The sequence below is a fragment of the Heloderma suspectum genome, chromosome 2, assembly GCF_057233095.1.
Source record: "Heloderma suspectum isolate Gila_16-S chromosome 2, 16-S_ref, whole genome shotgun sequence".
NCBI lineage: Eukaryota > Metazoa > Chordata > Lepidosauria > Squamata > Helodermatidae > Heloderma > Heloderma suspectum.
Genome location: NC_139459.1, coordinates 196,263,849 through 196,287,933, shown reverse-complemented (window position 1 = coordinate 196,287,933; position 24,085 = coordinate 196,263,849). Strand labels below are relative to the sequence as shown.

At 45.1% G+C, this 24,085-nt stretch overlaps 1 long non-coding RNA gene across 2 annotated transcripts; it reads left to right on the top strand.

Annotated features, from left to right (window-relative positions):
* Positions 1-14,512: 14,512 nt before the first annotated feature.
* LOC146353748 (uncharacterized) lies at positions 14,513-21,822 on the top strand. Of its 2 annotated transcripts, XR_014787401.1 has the most exons (4): positions 14,513-14,735; positions 15,546-15,643; positions 16,399-16,527; positions 21,230-21,822. It is a non-coding gene; the product is annotated as an uncharacterized LOC146353748 (long non-coding RNA). The 2 variants fall into 2 exon arrangements; XR_014787402.1 differs by lacking the exon at positions 15,546-15,643.
* Positions 21,823-24,085: the final 2,263 nt, after the last annotated feature.

Here is a 24,085-nt window from a genome sequence, read left to right as displayed (position 1 = left end):
GGCTTTAAAAAACCTCCTCTCTTGTGACACCATGAAAGTAATACTTTTTTCCCTTTGGGTCCAAGGAGAACATTCTCTTATACAAAACAAAACAAAAAGTCTTGGAGACTGTTTCAAGGTTGCCATTGGAAAAGCAGTGATTTTAACAAGCAAAATGAGGGCTTCCATGCATTGCTCAAGCCAGACCTTAGTACTGTGTTTGGAGTTGGAAGGAAGGATCTTACTTCTTAATGACCCTCCGGAGGCAATGATGGAAAACAGAAATCATTAAGCGCTGGATTGCCCAGCTGCACCTGCAGGCTTCTCCTGTGGCTGTATTAAGTGAGCTTGCTAGGGCAAGTCAGTGGCTTGAGACTATACGTGGGGAGAGGGAGGAGGAACTGAGAAGGGTAGATACTGGGTGAGCAGCAAAAGGAACAGCTAGACTAATGCACTGTAATCTTAAAGCTAACCATGTATGTTTAGGCTAATGGAATGAGCAACAGTAATCCAGAAAAAAAAAATTGAACCATTACAGAGAACAGAGTTGCAGCATTTGAAATTCAATTAACTGTTATTTCTCCCAAATGGTTCTGAATTTCTTTTTCTTTCATATTCTAATTTTTTTCCTTTGATTAAGTTTTACATCTCTCCGTGTGTGTGTGTGCGCGCACGCGCACGCACGCTTGTGTGTGTGTAGTATGTGTGCATTAAAAGCAACCTTCTGGTAATCAAAACAATATGTTTTGCTTCTAATTTCATGTTATTAAAATCTCGTTGCAATTGCCATAGCAAAATATATGGGGCACAATCTAACCAAAATTAAACACAGTTCAGTCCCATTCATTTCAATGGGAATGTTAAGGGATCGCTGATTTCATCAAAATCAATGAGGCTGAACAGTTATTAACTTCAGCTGGATCATGTCCATGATGTTTTATTGCTTGTTCCAATAAGCAAAGTTCCAGAGAAATCCCCAAAGATCCTAAGGTCAAAAATCATATAGAAACAGATCACATCAGCTGATGTTCAGTCATGATGTGCCTACAAATCTATGGTGCAAGCACACTTGGAATACTGTATACAGTTCTGGTCACCACACCTAAAAAAGGATATTGTAGAGCTGGAAAAGTGCAGAAAAGGGCAACTAAAATGATCAAGGGGCGGGAGCAATGCCCCTAGGAGGGAAGGTTACAACAGCTTAGATTGTTTAGCCTGGAAAAAAAGGGGGGTAAGGGGAGACATGATAGAAGTCTACAGAATTATGCAGGGTGTGGAGAATGTGGAAAGGGAGACACTTTTCTCCCTCTCTCAAAATACTAGAACCTGGGGTCATCCTATGAAGTTGATTGGTGGGACACTCAGAACAGATAAAAGGAAGTCCTTCTTCACACAGCGCATAGTTACACTATGGAATTTGCTACCACAGGATGTGGTGATGGCCACCAATTTGGATGGCTTTAAAAGAGGGTTGGACAAATTCCTGGAGGAAAAGGCTATCAATGGCTACTAGTCTTGATGGTTATGTGCTACCTCCACTACCAGAGTCAATGGGCCTATGTGCACCAGTTGCTGGGGAACATGGGCAGGAGGGTGCTGTTGCGCTCATGCCCTGCTTGTGGGTTCCTGGTCGACAGCTGGTTGGCCACTGGGTGAACAGAATGCTGGACTAGATGGACCCTTGGTCTGATCCCGCATGGTTCTTCTTACATTCTTATGTTCTAATCCCATACAAAAGCCTTTTGCGGCTTGTGTGCACACACAGCTTTTTCTAGGCAGGGCATCCCCTTACAGCCAGATGCTTGTCAACCAGAACCCTGTCTTTATAAGGTGGCCAGGTGGCCTATTTTACAGAGGACATTCCTTTATTTGAAAGGCTGTCAGAAGACAGTTCTCCATTTGAAGGCATTCTCTGTTTGAAAAGCTGTTCGGTTCAAGTCTGGTTTAAAGATGAAAAGCCATCAGAAGGGAGAGCTGGGAGGGGCTTTAAGGTTGCTCATCAACAGTTTGCACTGGAGAGCAGACGGGACACGGAGGCACTGAGGTCACCTGGTCACAGACTTCCCCACTAGGGTGAGATGTTTTGTATTTCTATTTTAAGTTTATAGTAATTATTTCTAAATTTCCATGTATACATATAGATTAGCATATTGAAATGTTATGCAAAAAGGTGTCCACTTTTATCCTCTTTTTCCCAATTATTTGTCCTTTTTGGCAGTGTGCAAGTGACCACCCTCCTTCCTTGGAGACCTAGGCCTCCAACTAGAGTTACTGCTCTGATTCAATCGTAGCTGTGTTGGATTGCAATCCACATCTTCTGTTGTGTTATGTAAGAATATGATAGTTCTATAAATACTAGGAATGCAGGCCCATAATCAATATTCATGATTTTCCTTTGCCAAGAGGAAAATAATATGTCCACAGTAGCAGATAAGTATCCCAAATATAAGAACAGGATTCTGAAGAGTCGTCATGGGTCTGTGAGAACAAAGGAAAAAGTGGTGACTTGTTATACAATTAAGACTGCAATCCTGTGTACACTTACCTGAGAGCAGTCTGCATTGCACATGGTGGGCCTTACTTCTGAGTAAACATGTATAGCAGGGGTGGACAACTTGTGGCCCTCCAGATGTTTTAGACGACAATCCTATCATCCCTCAGTATTGGCTACGCTGGCTAGGGCTGATGGGAATTGTAGGCCAAAACATCTAGAGGGCCACAAGTTGTACACCCACGACATAGATGATTGGACTAATTATATGGGATGGAGAAGGATGTATGTGCAATAAACCAGCACCCGGACAACCTCTCCCATCAGCATTTTGAATAAGGAATGATAAGCAGTAACCTGGCATCCAGCTGTAACACACCAGTAACATATGGTTTTTACAAGGACAATGCTGTTTGAATAATTTACCAATTAAAGAAAAACAACTCTGCAACCAGGTCACTTTGCATTTAAATGAGGAAACTTGTATATTAATGCTAGGATCTGAGCGAACATATGAAACACATATTCAGGAAACTCTAGCCTTGAAAAAGTGGTGGTTTTCCTATTGCAGACTGAGATGTGTAAACCAGCAAAACTTGAGCTCACTGAATTCTTACTCATTTTGATTCGGGTCCATATCAGATTACAAGCTTTGTTGTTTTCTTTCCTGATGAAAATTCTTGCGCATTTTCATGCGTATTTTTTGAAATATATGCATCAGTTGTGTGTATTTTTTAAATGTACACATTCTTTTCCCATTGATTAAAGCATATTTGTGCACATTTTTCAAAAGTACTAATTTTATGCACATTTTTCAAATGTATGCATGCATGCTGTCGTATCCATATTTCTTTGGTGTGCAAATGACATTGCAAGTTGGGAAATCTATAGACTTTGACTGCAGATTGCGTCTGAGTCCATGTTCAGTCTGGAAGGTATGAACTGGGTAAAATCCTGATCAAAAATGAACTGAAGCAAATTTCTCATAAGTCCCTAAGATAGATGCCTTGAGCATCTGACATCACCTTGTAGCAACAATAGAGAAAAAAAAATGAATACACATGGTTTCATTCATCTAACCCTTAGTATATCCCCTGGCTAGTGTCAGTATAAGCATACATGAAAATTCATTTAAAAAAAAAAATACTTTAAAACATATTCACATTTTTCCTTCCAGGTTTTTCCCTAGGATAATTGGGGGGGGGGGACATTATTCTTATGGAAACATAATACTTTAAAATATATTCACATTTAAAACATATTTAAAACATATTCACGTAAAACATATTCACATAATACTTTAAAACATAATCACTTTTTTTTCTTCTTCCAGGGTTTACCCTAGGATAATTTGTGGGACATGATTCTTATGAAAAGGTTATGTGGAAGTTGTATGGGCACAGGAACTCCACCCAAGTTTTTCTATCAGGAAAATGGGCATACAGTTCTTGCACTGTGCCATTCTTCTAGTACATTTAAACAGAAATATTAGGGGGAAATCGCATGGTTGCCTCCACAAGCATTGAAAGTTCTCAGAGGTCCCTTCACTAGCTGCTTCTGTTCTGTCTAGACCTACCCTGGCAACAATGTGCACACCAGCCACACCCCCACCCCCAGCAACCATGTAAAGGGGCCCTACACAAGTACATTAATATGTGGAGGAGGCTTCTCCACATGAGGGGGAATTCTGGCCCAGTTAGGATTCCCTTTGCATGGAGGAGCTCTACGTGTGTATACATGGAAGGGTCCTTGACATGGCTGCTGATGGGCACGCAACTGGTGGTGGAATGGCTAGTGAACTCATTGTTGGGAAGGTGCGGCTGGCAGGCACTACTCCACAGCCCCCTCATGTGTCCTCGCAACCCGTGAGAGCAGTTGTGTGAACCCCCTAGTATCATGGGAATCACTGCAAACCAACACTCCCAACACAGTCATACATATCTTCTGTATAGGTAGTAGGAATGTCTGCAAGAATCAGGAGGCCTCAAACACAACTGTTCTTTATTTCAGCACAAACAGGAGAGACAACTTAGCAGAAGCTCCACCCACTGTTGCTACTCCCAGCTCTACAGGAGCTGCCAAGGTTCAAGACAATAACTAAGCCACAGTACCCCCTAGAATACATAACACTATCAGAAACCCAATGTAGGCAATCAACTCACTTCCCACCTGCAAACCATTTATTAAAGTTATATGTCTATGGCAAAAAGATCACAACACTGCACATCATCAAGTTAGAGCTTTCATCCCAGTGTTTTATTATGTGTGAAAACAAGCAGACTTTCCTTTTAACTTCTAGGGTCTGTTCTGCTTAAGAAGCTAAAATTAGACACCAGGGACTCTAAAAACAGATGAATGCAAAGCTTTTTTTTCAGCATACTTCATGAGAGATGTGGAAGAAACAATCCAAACATAGCACATTCACATCCTTAGTCTTGATGGATGAACCTACCCTGAGTGAATTAGCTGTTTACTCAGAAAGTAATGAATCCCTCCATGTGAGCTTGGACACTCCTGCAATAGAAAATCTCATTCTGTGTATACAAGTTTTTTGCACATGTACACAATATCAAGGTGCGTCTTGGGGGCTGTAGTTTGGAATTACATAGTTCAGCATGACATCATGCATCACCATGTTAAGTGCCCCTTTTCTGATTGGTTGTTTTCATGTGGCCTCCCTCCGTGATGATGTCATGTGAAGTTTACTCACTGTTGACCATTGCCAGTATGAAGATAGACCCACAGAGTCCTCTTCCTCCTCCTTGGAGCCAGAGTGGCAGTGGCGACAACTGCAAGGGAAGCAGCTAATGAGACTGCTTCAAGTAAGTTTTTTGGGGGGTCAAGGTGGTAGGATGACTGAAAATTGCAAGGGGGGGATCTGAGTACGACTTTACTGTGCATGTTCTGAAGCTCACAATCAATTCCAGACTTAATCACTAATTCGTAATATATCATTCCAGGCTCACTATAATGGTGAGCATTATGAATGGATGAGTTCTGACCAATGAGCCAACTAATTACAAACTTTGGCAGCATCACTAGTCCTTAGGGATCCTCTGCTGTATTCAACCAGGTGGCTTCTGAGTCGAGAGTCAACTCTTCCTGCCTATCTGTAACTTCCATGCATCAGAACAATTTTCCAGGTAATATCCTGGAAGTGTTGAAAAAGCGGGATTGTTATACCTGGGATTGTTTCTCCATTTCTTCTGCATCTAAGCAAAAGCTGTAGTTCGGCCACCTTTATTGTAGAGATCTCAAGCTGGTAAGGCGGACCGGCTTTGGCAAAGTTATGCCAGATTTTCCAGCTTCTTGACAACCAGTACTGAGCACTGACCTGTGAACTTTTCCACAACAATCCAGAAATGCATGTGTTCCCTGATAAACACAGGCAGATATCTTGCAATATGAGGCTTGCTATCCATTTCAACAGACGGAGCCAATAATACATGCACATACATGGAAATCCATTCCCCATATCAGAATGACTGGAAGAGATTCCACATAGGATGTTACTGGATGTTATGGCAATGATGACTGATGGATGACAATGGCAGCAGATATGGTGCATTTCAGGTGCTCAGTGTTTCACATACATTATCTCAGAAATCTTTATAAGAGCTACTGTTATTATCTCCATGCTGCAGGGAATTAAGCCTAATTGTCTCCTCAGGCCTGCTTAAGGCCCTCTGATGAAATTATTGCTGAGATCATATTTAACAAGACCCTTCCAAACTTACAGCTCCATCTCTTGACCACTGCACTGCACGGCAACTACGGAGTGGCCTTTGAACGCTGATGTCACAGGACGGGGGGTGTTCCAAGATTGGATCTCTTCCTCCAAGTGTAGACCTCTCTTTCCACCCTCAGAGGGGAAGGTCTGATATATGCTATGGTCCCCAGGATGCCCTCCCAGGGACCACAGGATAGCAGAGTTAGAGACAAACACACAATTGGCAGCCTCATGATATATGGGATGATGGAGTTGTCTCTGTGACAACCTTTCAAGCTCTTCAGGTACTTGAAAGATTGTCACAGAGAGGAAGGCCAGCATCTCTTCTCCATCATCCCAGAGTGCAGGACATGGAATAATGGGCTCAAGTTACAGGAAGCCAGATTCCAGCTGAACATCAGGAAAAACTTCCTGACTGTTAGAGCAATACGACAATGGAACCAATTCCCTAGGGAGGTGGTGGGCTCTCCCACACTGGAGGCATTCAAGACGAGGCTGGACAGCCATCTGTCAGGGATGCTCTGACTTGGATTCCTGCAATGAGCAGGGGGTTGGACTCAATGGCCTCGTAGGCCCTTCCAACCCTACTATTCTATGATTCTACTACTATTCTATGATTTTATATCTGTTGCTGGACTCTTCATATTGACAAGTCAGCAAACACATGACTGGACTTTTCCCTGAACATTTAAAATCAGCATTCCAGGGAGAAGGTTACTACCTTCTCTGTCACATGCTGGTTTTGTATGTTCAGGGATAGGGATGTACGAAAGGCACTTACCTTTCGCGGATTATGTTGATGGTGGGGGGGAGGCGCTCCGTTCCTCCCCCCCCCCCTGGAATCCTGGCTGGCTGGCTGTGCTCCGCAGGGATTCTGCGGAGCCGCAGGCTGGCTCCGCCAGCAGCCGGACATCCGGCCACTGGCTAACAGGGACGCAAATGGTGGCGGCCGTAGCTGCCACCGTTTGCGTCCCTGCAGTCAGCCGTGATAGGCTACGTAAATGTTTACATAGCCTATCGTGGCTGACTTAAAAAAAACAAACAAACGTGTGTACGCAAATGGCGGCGGCCATGGCCGCCGCCATTTGCGTTCCTTATTTTGGCACATAAGGTCTACGTCAAGATTTACGTAGACTAAGAGGGCGAAAATAAGGGGAACGCAAATAGCATAGCGGATGCTACGCTATTTGCGTTCCCCTTATTTTCGCCGCCTTAGTCTACGTAAATCTTGACATAGACCTTAAGTGCCAAAATAAGGAACACATTTGCGTACGCACGTTTTTTGGGGTTTTTTTTTTAAAAGTCAGCCGTGATAGGCTACGTAAACATTTACGTAGCCTATCACGTTTTTTTTTTTAAAAAAACTTAGCCGTGATAGGCTACGTAAATCTTTATGTAGCCTATCACTTTTTTTTTTTTAAACTGGAAATGGCAGTGGTGGCAGCCGGTCGGAACACTGGCCGCCGCAGCCGCCGCCGCCGCAGCCACTGCCGCCAGGAAGTTCCGCCCCAGGTAAGTCTCGTCCCGGTTGGGCGGGGGGGCAGACCATTCCGCCACCGATTTCAGGGGGCCGAATGCGCTGGCATTCAGCCTCCCCGAGATCCGTGGCGGAATTCTCTGACATCCCTATTCAGGGAGGATTTTTCCCCATATATGTGGGGAAGCATTCACGTTTTCAACTAGAGCTAGGCTGAAATTTGTTTTTCTGAGAATATTTCTGAGATTTTTCTTTTCATCGCCTTAGAAAAAGAAGGCCACTTTGCAGAACATTATCCATCAGTTTTTTGGTGGCAGCCACCATCTCCCCCCCCCCCGCCCCAACACACACACACACACACACACACACACACTCGATTGTGGGCATTATGAATCATGTAAAATGTCAGTGAGACTGCCAGCACAGCTGATACTGCCACGCGTGGTGGTGGCAGCAGTGGCGGCATTGAGGATGGCTGCAATCTGTAACCTAATTTGAGCTGAGGGCAGTTTGCATGTATCCTGTGAGGTTGCTGATCATGTAGTTTGGCTTTCAGCTGGATGTGAAGGAGCCAGAGAGAAAGAATGCAACATGCACTCTTAAATCAGAATCAACAAACTATTTTGTTCCCAGTTAATCCAATGCTCTTTATTAAATGTTGATGGATGTGCTTATCCAAGCTGATGCTCAATGACAAAATTCACATTGACCTTTAAAAGGCAGAGTCATCTATATCCTATTGGATTTGCAAGGATTTCCCTATTAATAGTATACTCACTGATTTTAGGAATATATGGCAAATGTCTAACGTATCTCTAATTAGTAGGATTACATCAAACCGTTGATAACATCTCCTCAATTATTCTAAATCAACAGATAGCTGTTAATTAGACTGTTTCTCCCATATTCCTGATGCATGGCAACGCAACAGATTACTAACATCATACTGAACATGCCAAATAGGGATGGGTGAATGTCAAGCTCAGCCTCATTCAGGTTCTCATTTTTTCACTTGTTCCATCTCAGTTCCCCATTGGACTGCAACCTTTTTTTTTTTCCAGACAGATAATATTACATATTTGGTGGCACATTATTCAGATGTGCACATTTTTGCATGCAGGTATCTGTTGACTAATGCATGGTTTGCACATTTTTGAAATATACACATTTTTCTGTGTACACACTGGGGGGGGGGGGAATGCATCACAAACTGGGAAATGTTTTGATTTCCAACTGCAAATTGTATTTGAGTCCATGTTCGTTTCCAGAATCTGTAAATTGGGTAATCTGACATAAAAATGCAAACCCAACACATTTCTCACCCATCCCTAGGTCCAGATCCCAAATTCACTAACAGGGCGATCCTACCTGCTACTACTGGAGAGATCTTTATTGCTGGAGCCAATGAACCATCCAGAGTCCTGCACCACAAGCCCAGCATGGTGGAAGAGAAGTGTTTGTTGTTTTTATTTCTGTGTTGGTGCATTTTTTTAAAAAAACTATTTCCTTCCCATTACAAGCAATAACAGGGAAATGATTTATACCAGATCCAGGACAGGCATAAATTTACTGTGTTGGGGCGGGGCGTCCTGAGGAGCAGGGTGGTTTTGAATCCTGCAAATCCAAGGCCTCTTTCAATCTACTCATGACATGCCCCAATCTACCACATTTTTTCCTCTCCCAGTAGCAGAACTTTTGAATGGGGGATCTACTGTCTTTATTTATTTATTTATTTATTTATTTATTTATTTATTTATTTCTATACTGCCCAATAGCTGAAGCTCTCTGGGCAGTTCACAAAAATTAAAACCAAACAGCACACAATAAAAACGATTTAAAATATATAGAACATTAAAACCACAATATAACAATACAACCACAATAAAACCTAGCAGCAGTGCAGGAGTTTAAAATACAGATTTAAAACAGCAAAGCTAAAAGTCTAGAAAGCTCAAATGCTAAAATGCCTGGGAAAATAAAAAGGTCTTCACCTGGCACCGAAAGGAATACAATGTAGGTGCCAGGCGAAGCTCACGAGGGAGCTCACTCCAGAGCCGGGGTGCCGCAGCAGAAAAGCCCTCCTCCTAGTAGCTACCGGCCTCACTTCCTTTGGCAGGGGCTCACAGAGAAGGGCCGCTGATGATGATCTTAAGGTCTGGGCAGGCACATATGGGAGGAGGCAATCCTTCAGATAACCTGGCTCCAAGCCATTAAGGGCTTTGAATGTTAATACCAGCAATTTGAATCGGGCCCGGAAATGGACTGGCAGCCAGTGCAGCTGGAAAAGTACTGGCGTAATATGAGCTCACAGGCCAGTCCCTGTTAACAATCTTGCTGTCCTATTTTGGACCAGCTGAAGTTTCCGGACTGTTTTCAAAGGCAGCCCCACGTATAACGCATTGCAGTAATCCAGACAAGAAGTTATCAGAGCATGGATAACTGTAGCTAGGCTATCTCTGTCCAGATAAGGGCATAGTTGGTATACCAGCCTAAGCTGATAAAAAGTGCTCCGTGCCACTGAGTTCACCTGTGCCTCAAGTGAGAGTTCTGGATCCAAGAGCACCCCCAAACTATGAACCTGATCCTTTAGGGGGAGTGCAACCCCCTCCAGAACAGGATGAGTATCACCTAGCCGGGCAGACGAACCACCCACTAACAGTACCTCCGTCTTGTCTGGATTGAGTTTCAGTTTATTGGCCCTCATCCAGTCCATTACCATGCCCAGGCCCTGATTCAGAACAGCCACTGCCTCACCTGGTTTTGATGAGAAAGAGAGGTAGAGCTGGGTGTCATCCGCATATTGATGGCACCTCAGCCCACACCTCTGGATAACCTCCCCCAGCAGTTTCATGTAGATGTTAAACAGCATAGGGGATAAAATAGAGCCCTGTGGAACCCCATGGCACAATTGCCATGGCACAGAGCAGTAATCCCCCAGCACCACCTTCTGTAATCGGCCATCCAAGTAGGAGTGGAACCACTGTAGTGCAGTGCCTCCAACTCCCAACCCAGACAACCTATCCAGAAGGATACCATGGTCGATGGTATTGAAAGCTGCTGAGAGGTCCAGGAGAATCAACAGGGTCGCACTCCCCCTGTCCCTCTCCCGGCAGAGGTCATCCCACAGGGCGACCAAGGCAGTTTCTGTTTCAAAACCAGGCCTGAAGCCCAATTGAAATGAATCTAGACAACCCGTTTCATTCAACAGTGCCTGGAGCTGTCCTACAACCACCCGCTCAAGCACCTTGCCCAGGAAGGGGATGTTGGCCACTGGCCTATAATTGTTAACATCCTCTGGGTCCAGGTTAGGCTTTTTCAGGAGTGGTCTAATTACTGCCTCTTTTAAAGCGGCAGGCACCACTCCTTCTCTCAGGGAGGAATTTACAACCTCTTGGACCCAGCCAGCCATCCCGTCCTTGTTTGATTTAATAAGCCATGAAGAGCCAGGGTCAAGCACACAAGTGGTTGATCAGACTTGGCCAAGCACCTTGTCCGCATCCTCAGGCCTCAGTAACTGAAACTCATCCAATAAAATTGGACCAGACGGTGCTCTGAATGCTTCTACCAATGGAACTGCATTAATTGTTGTGTCCAATTCATGATGAATCTGAGTTACTTTATCTTCAAAGTGCCTTGCAAACTTATCACAGCATGCCACCAAGGGTTCCAACGTCTCTCTCCCTGGCCCAGAATGTAACAGGCTGTGAACCACTCAGAAAATCTCCACTGGACAACACTGAGAAGATGCAATGCTGGTGGAAAAGAACTGTCTCTTTGCCACCCTCACCACCACAGAGTACGCTTGATAGTGGGCTCTTACCTGTGTTCGGTCAGACTCAGCACGAGTTTTCCTCCACCTGTGTTCTAGCCGTCTCCCCTCTGGCTTCATTGCCCTCAGCTTGGGTGTATACCAAGGAGCTGGCCGGGCTCTGCTCAGAGGGAGAGGGCACTTTGGCGCGATCATGTCAACCGCCCGAGTCATCTCCGCATTTCACAGAGCGACCTGGGCTTCGACAGGAGCACCAGCCATACCAGCAGGAAAATCCCCCAGAGCCCTCTGGAATCCATCAGAATCCATTAATCTCCAGGGGCGGACCATTTTACTAGGTCCCCCACCCTTGCAGAGGTGGAAGGCTGCCAGGAGTCTAAACCTCAGCAGGAAGTGATCTGACCATGACAAAGGGACAGATGTTAATTCCTCCACTTTCAGATCACCATCCTCCTGCCCAGTCGAGAAAACCAGATCAAGCGTGTGTCCTTTTATATGCGTTGGGCCGATAACATGTTGGGACAGCCCCATGGTTGTCATGGCGGCTATGAAGTCCTGAGCCGCCCCGGATACAGCGGCCTCGGCATGTAAGTTGAGATCCCCCAGGACCATCATCCTAGGGGTCCTCAACACCAAGTCCGAGACCACCTCCGTCAGCTCAGGCAGGGAGTCTGATGGGCAGCGGGGTGGGCGGTACACCAACAGAATCCCTAATCTGTCCCAGGTACCCAACACAAGGTACAAACACTCAAGATCTGCACTCGAATGAGCAGGAAGCCTGGAGCGGGAGATTGAATTCCTATAGACCATGGCAACCCCCCCTCCCCGACCCTCAAGTCGGTTTTGGTGCTGCACCGAGTACCCAGGAGGGCACAGCTGGGAGAGAGTGACCCCTCCCAGTTCCCCCACCCAGGTCTCAGTAATACATACCAGGTCAGCCCCCTCATCTACAATCAAATCATGGATGAGGGAGATTTTATTTTGGGCCGACCTGGCATTCAGCAGCAGCAGCACCAGACCCGAGGGCAGACTGGTAAGGCTGCCAGGAACCATCAGGTTGGGGGAAGAACCAGAAGAGGGGACAGCTGTAAGGTGTCCAGCCCCTCTTCTCCTCAGCTGGCCTGTTAATCCCCCAACACCATACCTCTAGGGATGTACGAAACACTTACCTGGTTTCGTCCAGGGATGTCCGCGGTGCGGGGGAGGCGCTCTGTCCCTCCCCCCAAAATCCTCGATGGGGGGGAGGCGATCCGTTCCTTCCCCCCAGAATCCTGCCTGGCCAGTCCGCGGAGCCACCGGCCAGGCCAACCCATAGCAGGGCCTCCAGCCGCTGCTGGGCTGCTGCGGATGCAAATGGCATCCTGAGTAGGGGACGCCATTTGCATCCCTATGGTAGCCCGTGATAGGCTACGTAAATATTTACATAGCCTATCATGGCTAAAGCGGGGATGCAAATGGCATCCCCTACACCATTTGCATCCCTGCTTTGGCTGTCATAGGCTATGTAAATATTTACATAGCCTATCACGGAGAAAACAGGAACACAAATGGCGTAGGGGACGCCATTTGCGTCCCCACTTTAGCCATGATAGGCTACGTAAATATTTACATAGCCTATCACGGGCTACCATAGGGATGCAAATGGTGTCCCCTACTCAGGATGCCATTTGCATCTGCAGCAGCCCAGCAGCAGCTGGAGCTGCCGCCGCTGGAGCCACTGCCAGAACCGAAGCCGCAGCCGGAGCCACCGCCAGGTAGGCTCCGTTCTGGGGGGCTTTCGCAGGGTGGTGGGGCGGGTTGCTCCTTTCCGCCACGGATTCCAGGGGGCCGAATTCACTGTAAGTTGGCCGCCCTGGGATCCATTGCGGAATTCTCTAACATCCCTACATACCTCCCCCTGCCCGTGACCTCTTCTGTCCTCCCTCGGAGGGGGAAATCTGAGTTGTCCTATGGCCACTGGGATACTCTTCCAGAAACTATAGGTTTGCAGCCTAAATAGGGAGGTGAGGATATACCTATGCTGTGTGTTATTGACAGTGTCAGCTCTGTCCATATGTAATAGTAAAAATTTACTACTACCCATTTCTTAAAAAAAACAAGATGAAAGCTAAATGGAAATCCCCAAGTAAAGAGGTGGTATTTCTCTAATTTCCAGGTGATTGAGGGTGGGGCTTTCTCTTGCCTCCATGTTCTGCCTTGTTCCCAGTAGCATCTGGCACTGTTGGAAAGAGGATGCTGGAACTAGATGGACCTTCAGTCTGATCTGAGGACTCTTCTTACATTCTTATGACCTAAGATATGTTCCTGATAAATACATCAGAAATGCTGCCAGAAATATACATAAAGCCTTTTGAAATCAAAGCTGGCATACAGAAATAAATAAATAAATAAATAAATAAAGAAAGAAAGAAAGAAAGAAAGAAAGAAAGAAAGAAAGAAAGAAAGAAAGAAAATGTGTGAATCATTATTCGACCAGGTAGAATATCTGCTGTAAAAATCTGGCATTCCAGTTCTTTATATGAAACATGATTGAAAATACAAGCATGATGCAGAGGGAAAAGGAGATCCAACCATGTAAGTGAATTCTGAAAACTAATTCTGAATAAGATCATAACCTCAAAAATTAAATAATAGATGTAGCTTGCCTGCTGCATCATCAAATTTTAATTAGAATCTTTAGAGCTGTATCTCTTTGATCTGAGCTAAATAAATCATAGCCGCTTTTTGGTTAGGAGTTTTAGGATAGGTTACCCATCATGCTAAGCTCATACAGGGAAAAACAAAACAGAGAATATGTTGGAGCCAACATTAGTGTAATCTTGACATAACTCCAAGTCCCAGGCTACCTTGCTATTCACATTTATCTCATCATGAAAGATTAATAGTCATACTCCTCAAAAACACAATATCCACAAGTGTTCTGCCAAATCTCATACAGCATTGCAGTAGCTACTATGTTATACAAAATTCAGATCCCATATTGAACACGGTGAACTCTGGAGATTTTATTATTACCACGGGGCACTCTTTGCCCTTTGGAGAGTCCTCCCACCAGCATCTGCATGCACTGTAGTTTGCTGTAGTGCAGGTTCTCAGTTCAGACTGCTATGAGTTTATACTCATACTCACCCAACAATTTCCCAGAGGTGTCTGATTGGCCAAGAGCAGAATGCTGGACTAGATAGGCCTTTGATCTGAACCAGCAGGTCTCCTTTTATGTTCTTATGATCAAGGAAATTATAGTCCAATGATATTGGGAAGACCAGAGGTTCCCCAGTCCTTCCTTAAGGTAAGTGTCTGTATTATTATCCTTGTATTTCAAGGGAGCTGAGGCTGGGAGATAGTAGTTTGCCAAAGTTCACCTAGTGAGTTCTTGACACAGGTTAGATTTAAAACAAAGAGGACTTGGGTTACAGCTGCAGAGCTACTGTACAGAGCTACAGTTGCTCTGTAGTCCAAGGTTGTCACCAAATGTGGGCAAAAGCAAAATTCAAAGCCATTATGGAGGGTCTTCCTTAAGTGAACCATCTGAGTGCCCCAGCCCCTGCTGAAAGTAATGCTTTTCAAAAAGACTTATCAACCTTTCTCAGGAGGGTTTTGTACATAGAGATGTCATAGAGATCCAAGAGGGTGGTGCAGTCTAGCGGACTCCCCCCCCACTTGGCCTCCCAGATCTCATTTGCCAAGCTGTTGCACTTACCTGACCCCACTCACCGAGCCACCGTGTGGTCCATGAGCGCCTGGGAGCTGGCTGACCCCTCAGCAAGGCACCATTTTGTGAAAAAGTGGTGGCTCTGGTTTTTCCGTAAATGTAATGTACTGTAAATGGCAGCTGTAAATGAGGCATTTACGCAAAATTCCAGGTGCAAATGGTCCGTGGCGGCTTGCTGAGGGGTTGGACAGCTGCCAGGTGCCCACGGACTGCGTGGCAGCTCATCCAAGGAGCTGAACAGGGGTGGCAAGCCAGCAGCATCTCAGTAAGTGCCCGGCGGTGGCTCGGTGAGTGCCCAGCAGTGCGGACAGAGGTGAGTCAATCCATCCCTATTTGTACATAGGGATGTACAGACTGTGTAAAATCCACTCCGTCTGTGTTTTGCAGATCATCAGGTGCCTTTCGTTCTGTCATCCACCCACAGACGGATGCGAATATTTTTTTGTTATACAGAAAAAAACAGAAATAATTAAGTAAATATTTACGTAAGTATTTACATAATTTACCCCAGTACATAACATTTAGTGTATTGTCCCCTATTCCATTCTACATTTCCTCAGCAGAAACTTACATATTTTTTTACACATTTTAGGGATGTAGGAGAATTTCTCCATGAAGATCCAGGAGGCTGAATGCCAACGCATTCAGCCCCCCAAAATTGGTGGGGAAATTCTCCGACACCCCCCGCCCCCCCCCCGGGATGGGACTTACCTCGTGCGAATGTCCCTCTCAGCAGCGAGTCCCGGCGGCGTTTCAGTGGCAGCCGGTCTTCCGACCGGCTGCCGCCACCGCCATTTCCCAGTAAAGTAAAAAAAAAAACGTGATTGGCTACGTAACAATTTACGTAGCCTATCACAGCTAGATTTTCAAAGTCAGCCATGATAGGCTACGTAAATCTTTATGTAGCCTATCACGGCTGACTTTGGGGGGGGGGGAAAAGCGCATACGCAAATGGCGGCGCCCATGGGCGCTGCCATTTGCGTTCCTTATTTTGGCACGGGTAGTCTACATAAAGATTTATGTAGACTACGGCGAAAATAAGGGCAATGTCCATGGGCGCCACCATTTGCGTACGCACTTTTTTTTTTTTCAAGTCAGCCGTGATAGGCTACGTAAAGATTTACGTAGCCTATCACGGCTGACTTTGAAAATCTAGCCATGATAGTCTATGTAAATCGTTATGTAGCCTATCACATTTTTTTTCTTTTTTTTACAATTTACTTTTTTATTTCGTGGCCAGGGAGACGGGGCGCTCCCCCACGGCCAGAATTTCAGCGGGGAGGGATGGGGTGTCTCCCCCCCGGCCTGAATTTCGGGGGGAGAAACGGAGCGCCTCCCCCACCACCACCGAAAACAGCTGTGGGACCAGGTAAGGGACTTTCGTCCATCCTTAATTTATATGCGTAAATTTCAGGAAAGTAAAAAAATCATCCGAAAGTCACCGGACTCCACAGGGCCTGAGGGGGTCGCTCTGCAGCCGATTCCACAGGTCGGATTCTTTGAAATCCGAGCTCATTTTAATCTGTCTTGAATTTCTCCAGCATCCCTATTTGTACATACCTAAATAAACAATGACATTCTCAACTTATAGTACTATTTATCACAGATATATCATATAATATGTACAATCCTATTGTCCCTGGGAGACTGTTCCAGGGTTGACAGGAAATATCAGCCTTTCCTCTCCCAGCCCCTGCAGAAACTTCTGCATCGCTCATCTTCCTGTTTCCAGAGTTCTGATGTCAGGAGAAGTGAAAGGGAAGTGCATTGGGGACATGCCATGGAGGTTTGGGGGAGGCCTTGGATCCACAGGTCCCTGAACATGCCCCCAACATGGAGGTTAATGTACACCTACCCCACAGCTAGCACGATTAATTTTCCTCCTATTGCTCACAATGAGAAGGAAATAGTTGGGGGGAAACCTGGATGAAAGGGAGGAGAGCACCAATCCTTTCCCTCTTCTGCCCTTCTGGCAGGAGCCTTGCAAGGCTTTGGATACATCAGATGCTTGAAATGGGTGTGTCACTTTTAGGAAGCAATTCTGATGTAACTTTTAAAAAAATCTATGGATGACTATCTCTGAAGAAATAAACATGAAACATTGGGTGAGTTCACATGATCAAACAGACCACCATGGCTTATTTAAGCCACGATGGGCTGTGATGTGTGTGTGTGTGGCCATTTTGAATATTCAAGCCTACAGCTCTGGCTTGCTGTATTGTCCAAACCCAGTGGATGTGGGTTGTGCAAGGGTTAAAAAAACATTGCATAACCCATGAGATGTTTTAGGGTTATGCAAGGGTTGTTTAACCTTCACACAATTCACCCCTGCTGCATTCAGATGACACAACAAGTTACAATCGCAGCTTGAATATTCAAATTCTACCTGTCACACACCAGCTTGGACCAATGGGCTGCAGTGATCATGTGGACCAGGTCATTGTATCATCAAATGCAAAATTGACTGGGATTTTGAGGGAGAGAAATCTGAGAGCAGAACAATGTCATTTTCCGCTCAGGAATCTTTCCTTTAAAAAAGCACATCTCATGAGTTTTACATTACAATGTAACTTCACTGAGGTCTTTCACTCCTTCACTGCCAATTCTTCCCTGCAGGAAATAGACATCATATTACATTAGCCATTATGTTATCATAATGAAGTTGAAAATGAAGTTAACACTTTTCAGTACAACATGCATAAGGAAAATTGATTATGCAGATGGCATTTAGGGTTATAGGGAAATACAAGAAAAGTCCATTCAGAAAGTGAATATTGGTGTCCCTGGCAAACTCTATATTTTACTTGAATAATAGTGTGTCTTGGAGTTAAGGCAATTGCAGTATGTATCACTGAAGAGGTTTAGTGTCCTCTACGCAATCAATTTGCACCTTTCACAAACAGGTAAACCACAGTCCTTAATAAGTATGTACCTTTGCACCAAGATGATGTCAAAGGTTCCCATGATTCCCAGGCTATGTAAACAATTGATTAGGGCTGCAAAACTGCACATTGTGAGGTTGCTGAAATCCCATCGTGGCCAACAAGATTTAGAGTGCAGTACTACACACGTACCTGGGAGTAAGCCCAATTCAATCCTTCAGAGGATTGCAATGTGAAGCATGCTAGGTTGACAGCATTTCAGCCTGAGATTACAATTTAGCTAAAATAAATGGCCATCAGTATATCTGATCATATATACAAGCCTCCATATCTTTACGCATAACTTTAACACTGCCTTTTCTAGGAAATCTGATGAGTTCCTCCTCTGTTAAAACAAAATACTTTTTCTAAGTCTAGAAAACACACACACCCACACCCTATTTCCTATCTAGAGTAAATCTGAAGTTCACACACACATAAACAGGATGAGGTACAAAACAGACAGCTCTTTTAATTAATAAGTGCAGTCAATTTCTGTAGTCAGAAAGACTCCATCAGTACTTCTTGTCCCACCATGTTATAATTCTTCCTTAAAAGACTGAATTGCTGAGTCACACACCACAAAAGTAGGACAAGAAGGATGTCATAGATTACATCTAGCTAGTCCCAACAAAGAAAAACTTCTGCACAACCTAAAATAGATACCTGAACATGAAATTATCACCTAGGCTTTGAGAAAGAAAGAAAGAAAGAAAGAAAGAAAGAAAGAAAGAAAGAAAGAAAGAAAGAAAATGTCACAGGCAATGCAAATACAGAAGAAAAATAAACAGGTTTGCAAATAATACCTTGCTGAAAATAAACAGTGAAATACATGTGGCTGAATCAAGGAAGGAAGATGAAAAAGAAGAAACAACTAAGAGAATAGACTAGACAGGAGAATGAGTGAGAGAGGGGATTTTTTGTATGTTGTCCAGTACATTTCTTCTTCTGGGATGGTTTGCATCCCAAGCTTGTGCATGTTATTCAGGATTAAATCTCCTGAGTTCAATGGGGTCATTCCTGGGTATGTTTGCATGTACTGTCCCACTGTATGGGCCCTGATGGCAGATTCTGAGCTGATTGCCAGAACAATCTCTGAGGATGGACTTGCAGCTTTGAGGAAGGGAGAGGTTGGTTGTGCCATCAGCCTGAGAGTTATGTTGCCAATTTGTTGTTGTTCAGTCATTAAGTCGTGCCTGACTCTTCGTGACCCCGTGGACCATAGCACGCGAGGCCTTCCTGTCCTCCGCTCTCTCCCGGAGTGTGCCCAAGTCCATATTCATTGCATTGGTGATGCTATCTAGCCATCTCATCCTCTGCCGTCCCCTTCTCCTTTTGCCTTCAATCTTTCCCAGCATCAGGGTCTTTTCCAGGGAGTTTTCTCTTTGCATTAGGTGGCCAAAATATTTGAGCTTCAGCTTCAGTACCTGTCCTTCCAATGAGCAGTCAGGGTTGATTTCCTTTAGTATGGACTGATTTGACCTCCTTGCAGTCCAGGGGACTCGTAAGAGTCTTCTCCAGCACCACAGTTCGAAAGCATCAATTCTTCGGCGCTCAGCCTTCCTTATAGTCCAGCTCTCACAGCCATACATCACTACTGGGAAAATGTTGCCAATAGGGATGGACAAAACTGTTAATTTTCATTTTACTCAGCCTCTCATTTTCCATCCTGAAGTTCCTTTTGTCCCATATCCTTGGCAATTTTTTACAAAGTCAGCACAAAAATTTGTACACATTTTTGTCTGCATTTCTTCTAATATGTGCATTTTACATGCAATTTCCCTTACTATGTGAATTTGTCCAAGCAATTTTCCTAAATATATGCATTTTTGTATGTTATTTGAACTAATATATGCATTTTCCTTTGCACTTTCCCCCCATATTCACATTATTTGAATGGCAAACTGCATCACAAAAATGGGGGTGGGGGAGGCCAGTATCAAAGTATAGCTGTGTTTCATTTCATGATTAGTTTGGGGAGTGTGAATTGGGTAATCTCACATTAAAATACAAACTGACTTCAATGCAAACCAAACGAATTTCTCCTCCATCTGTAGTTGTCAAGAGACAGGAAAGGGAATGGAGCGCACCAGGAAGTAGGAAGTACAGAAGCATCTCTCTCTTGGAAATGCTACATTTGACAGCAGAGCTCAGAGAACTCCAAAAGGCCCTAAAAGCAGTGACTCCCTTCAGCTTTAAGGGGAATTCCATCCCATAAAGCTGGACCCAAACAGCCTCTCAATAAGCAGGGGGTGGGGGGATGTCTGCAAAAAGAAACAACCCCTGATTTTAGATTCCTCTGAGAAAGAGCAAATGATCTAAAGTAATAATCCTGGAATTCACCTACTGCACATTAACTGCTATATTAGGTTCCGGGAAAGAACAATTATCTCTTTTCTCACTAGTTCTGTTCGCACTAGTAGAGGCACTGGCCCATTAGCTCAGATCGTTAAAATTTAGCCTCACCCACCACCCAGGTTTCCAAGCTATTGGCCAGACATACCTTACTTCCCCAACTTAGTGTCCTACAGATGTGTTCAACTGCAAATCCCATCATCTCCATCCAGCAATGGCCCTGGTGGCTGAGCATGATGGGAGCTGTAGTCCAACACACCCAGAGGACAACAGGTTGGGGAAAGGCTCCCTTACACCCAATATCAGATTCTTTCAGGCTACAAGTAGGGAGCCCACCAGCACATTTGATAAACCTGACCAGATTCAAAAGTCAAAGACTAGCAAAGGCACAGGTCTCTGCACCTAACAGATTAGTCAGAATTCACCTGTTGCTTCCTAATCATAGAAGCCCACTATTTATTTGTGTTGTGTCTGTGAAGAACACAGTATCACCTGTAAGTGGAAGGGGGTTCATAGCATCTTGTAGCCATCTAATAACTTCAAGGGAGAAAATTGTGTTTTCAGCAACATACAATCTGGGGTAATTCGACACAGTTCAGTAGAATTCTGCTCGACCATATGGAAAGTCCATAAGAACCAAGACAGTTTACGGCTGGAAATAAAGATGATTCATAAGCCTTTTGTGCAGCAGAAAGGTGAAGCAGTAGGAGCAGACAAATCTTGTGTAGTTACCATAAAATATTTATAACTATGCCCACAATAACTTTAACAATTTATTGTTTCATCTTCTTTCAGAAAATGCCTTGGCAGGAAGGGAAGAACAACAACAACATTTCCCCCCGAGCCTAGCAATACGGTTTCTATAAATGGGGAAATTGGGTTTAAAAGGTTCCCCAACCTCCTGCAGCTGTAGCAGGACAAATTTGTTTTCTAAAATTGCTGCTTAGCTAACTGTTCGTGACCAATGAATGAGGCATGGCTACAGAAGACCATACATCTGCTGGAGCTGTGCACTGCAGATGGCACTTCTGTTTCTTGTATGTGTGTTTGCGCTTGGAAACTTTGGAGGTGACAAATCAGAGTGAAGTTCTGAAGAGAATGCAAACTACTGCTGTGAGAAGAGGTGCCGTTTTTAATGGGCTATGTATTTATTTGTAATACTTATATACTGCTTAATATAGTAAAATCCCTATAAATATATGCTCCAAACAGTTATTCATCATATTACCACTTTGAATTGCTGGCAGCGGATTTCTGCTTCCAAAGCTATTCTCCTTTCTGTGGCTGGTTGTCATCTCAGTGATGCCTTTCTTAATTGTTGACCCTCTCTAACTTCTGCTTGCAGTGATTTGGTGACCCTTCCCCAGAATTACAACCTTTGATTCAGCAAATGCACGTGTATGTTTTCAACTTACTTACCGGAAAACACAGTGCTCTCTATCACACAGATGGATCCCTCCCCCATCTGCCACAATGAATACACAGCACAGTTAATTGTGTAAAGGGGCCATGACTTTACTGAAGCCCAATTCTCAACCCTGCCGCATGTGCATTTGCAAGGGAGGTGATACACCTGATCATTGCATATCCATACATTGAGTCACATAAGCCAGGCCCATCCTAGCTTCCTCACATTTGGTCAGCACCCAGCCTCCGACCCTGGGGTAGGATTTAATGTGGCTGATGCTGGTCACATATGGGCCAAGCAGAGTGGTGGTTGTTGATGATGTTTGCCAAACAGCCTGATTGGCCAGAGGCTGTTTGGTTTTTTCACCTACTAGGTATGTATGAGAAATTTGGTTCAATTCTTTTTTGACCAGAATTTACCCAGTTCACCTCCCAGACCCGAACACAGCGCTGAACATAATCTGCAGAAGAAGTCCGCACATTTCCATGCTTGTGATGTGAATTGTGGAACAAAATAAACAACTATATTAGGGATGTACGAAAGTCACTTACCTGTTCACGGATTATGCTGATGCTGGGGGGGAGGCGCTCTGTCCCTCCCCCTGAAATTCTGGCCGGGCAGGGAGGCGCTCCGTCCCTCCCCCCCCCGAATCCTGGCTGGCCGGCTCCGCTCCGCAGGGATTCTGCAAAGCTGCCGGCCGGCTCCACCAGCGGCCGGACATCCGGCCGCTGGCTAGCAGGGACGCAAATGGCGCTGTAGCCACCACCGTTTGCGTCCCTGCAGTCAGCCATGATAGACTACGGCGAAAATAAGGGGAACGCAAATAGCGTAGACACTACGCTATTTGCGTTCCCCTTATTTTCGCCATCTTAGTCTATGTAAATGTTTATATAGACTAAGACAGGCCAAAATAAGGAACGCAAATGGCGGCGCCCATGGGCGCTGCCATTTGCGTACGCGTGTTTTGTTTTGTTTTGTTTTACTCGGCCGTGATAGGCTACGTAAACATTTACGTAGCCTATCACGGTGCTTTTTAAAATTTAGCCGTGATAGGCTACGTAAATCTTTATGTAGCCTATCACGTTTTTTTGTTGTTGTTGTTGTTTTAAACTTGGAAATGGCGGTGGTGGCAGCCGGTCGGAAGACCGGCCGCCGCAGCCACCGCCGCCGAACTGCCGCCGGAGCCGCCACCGGAGCCGCCACCAGAGCCGCTGCCGCCAGGAAGATCCACCCCAGGTAAGTCCCGGGGGGCGGGGGGCCGTTCCGCCACCAATTTCGGGGGGTCGAATGCGCTGGCATTCGGCCTCCCTGAGATTCGTGGCAGAACTTTCGTACATCCCTAACTATATTCGAAAACTGGGCACATTTGAAAAATGCAAATGAAAAAATTGTACTTTCGAAAAATGCACACAGAACGCTTTAATCAATGGGACATATGTGTACATTTCAAAAACAGGCACACTTGAGGAAATGCGCACAAAAGTATGCATGAATGTTCATGCAAAAAGAAAAAGCAACGCTCACAATCTGATACGGACATGAGTTGGAACAAGCGTCGAGGTGGAATCTGGAGAATCTCAATGAGCTCAGGCTTTGCTAATCTGCATATCCCTATTGCCTGCTCTGTGCTGAGCACCGGGATGGCATGTGCGCATTGGCTGTACAGAGGTGGCAGTGCTTTAAATAGGTTGGTTGGTGACAGCAGGGCTGGCACTGCAGGTAGGGAAACTGTGGGTGAGTCATCGGTGAGCACCCAAAGGTGTCTTTAAGGTGAAAGTGGGGCAGGAGAGTCCTGAGACCTGCCACCTAGGATCTTGGGACTTGGGGAAAGGAAAGGACCCTCCATTGAGGCCTGAGTGGGACCTGCACATACAGCCTTTGGACCTGGGGGGTGGGCATGATGGCACAGGAGGGCAGCCCACAAGATTGTGCCAAGGGATGGGCATGGCAACTTGGCCATCTCTGCCTGAGGGCCAGGTCCCCCTTTAGAGTTTAGCATTAATACCCAGCTGCTCTCACCATTACAGATCTTGCTTAATGTTAATTCAATAAAGTTGTGGCCACAGTTTATCCCAGTACTTTGTGTGATGCCTCTTCGTTTCCAGGTATGGTCGCAGTATAAGGATCTGCAACAAGCCAAATTCCTAGCCAAATTCCAAACATAAGAAGAATCATGCTGGATCTGACCAAGGGTCCGTCTAGTCCAGCATTCTGTTCCCACAGTGGCCAACCAGCTGCCCACA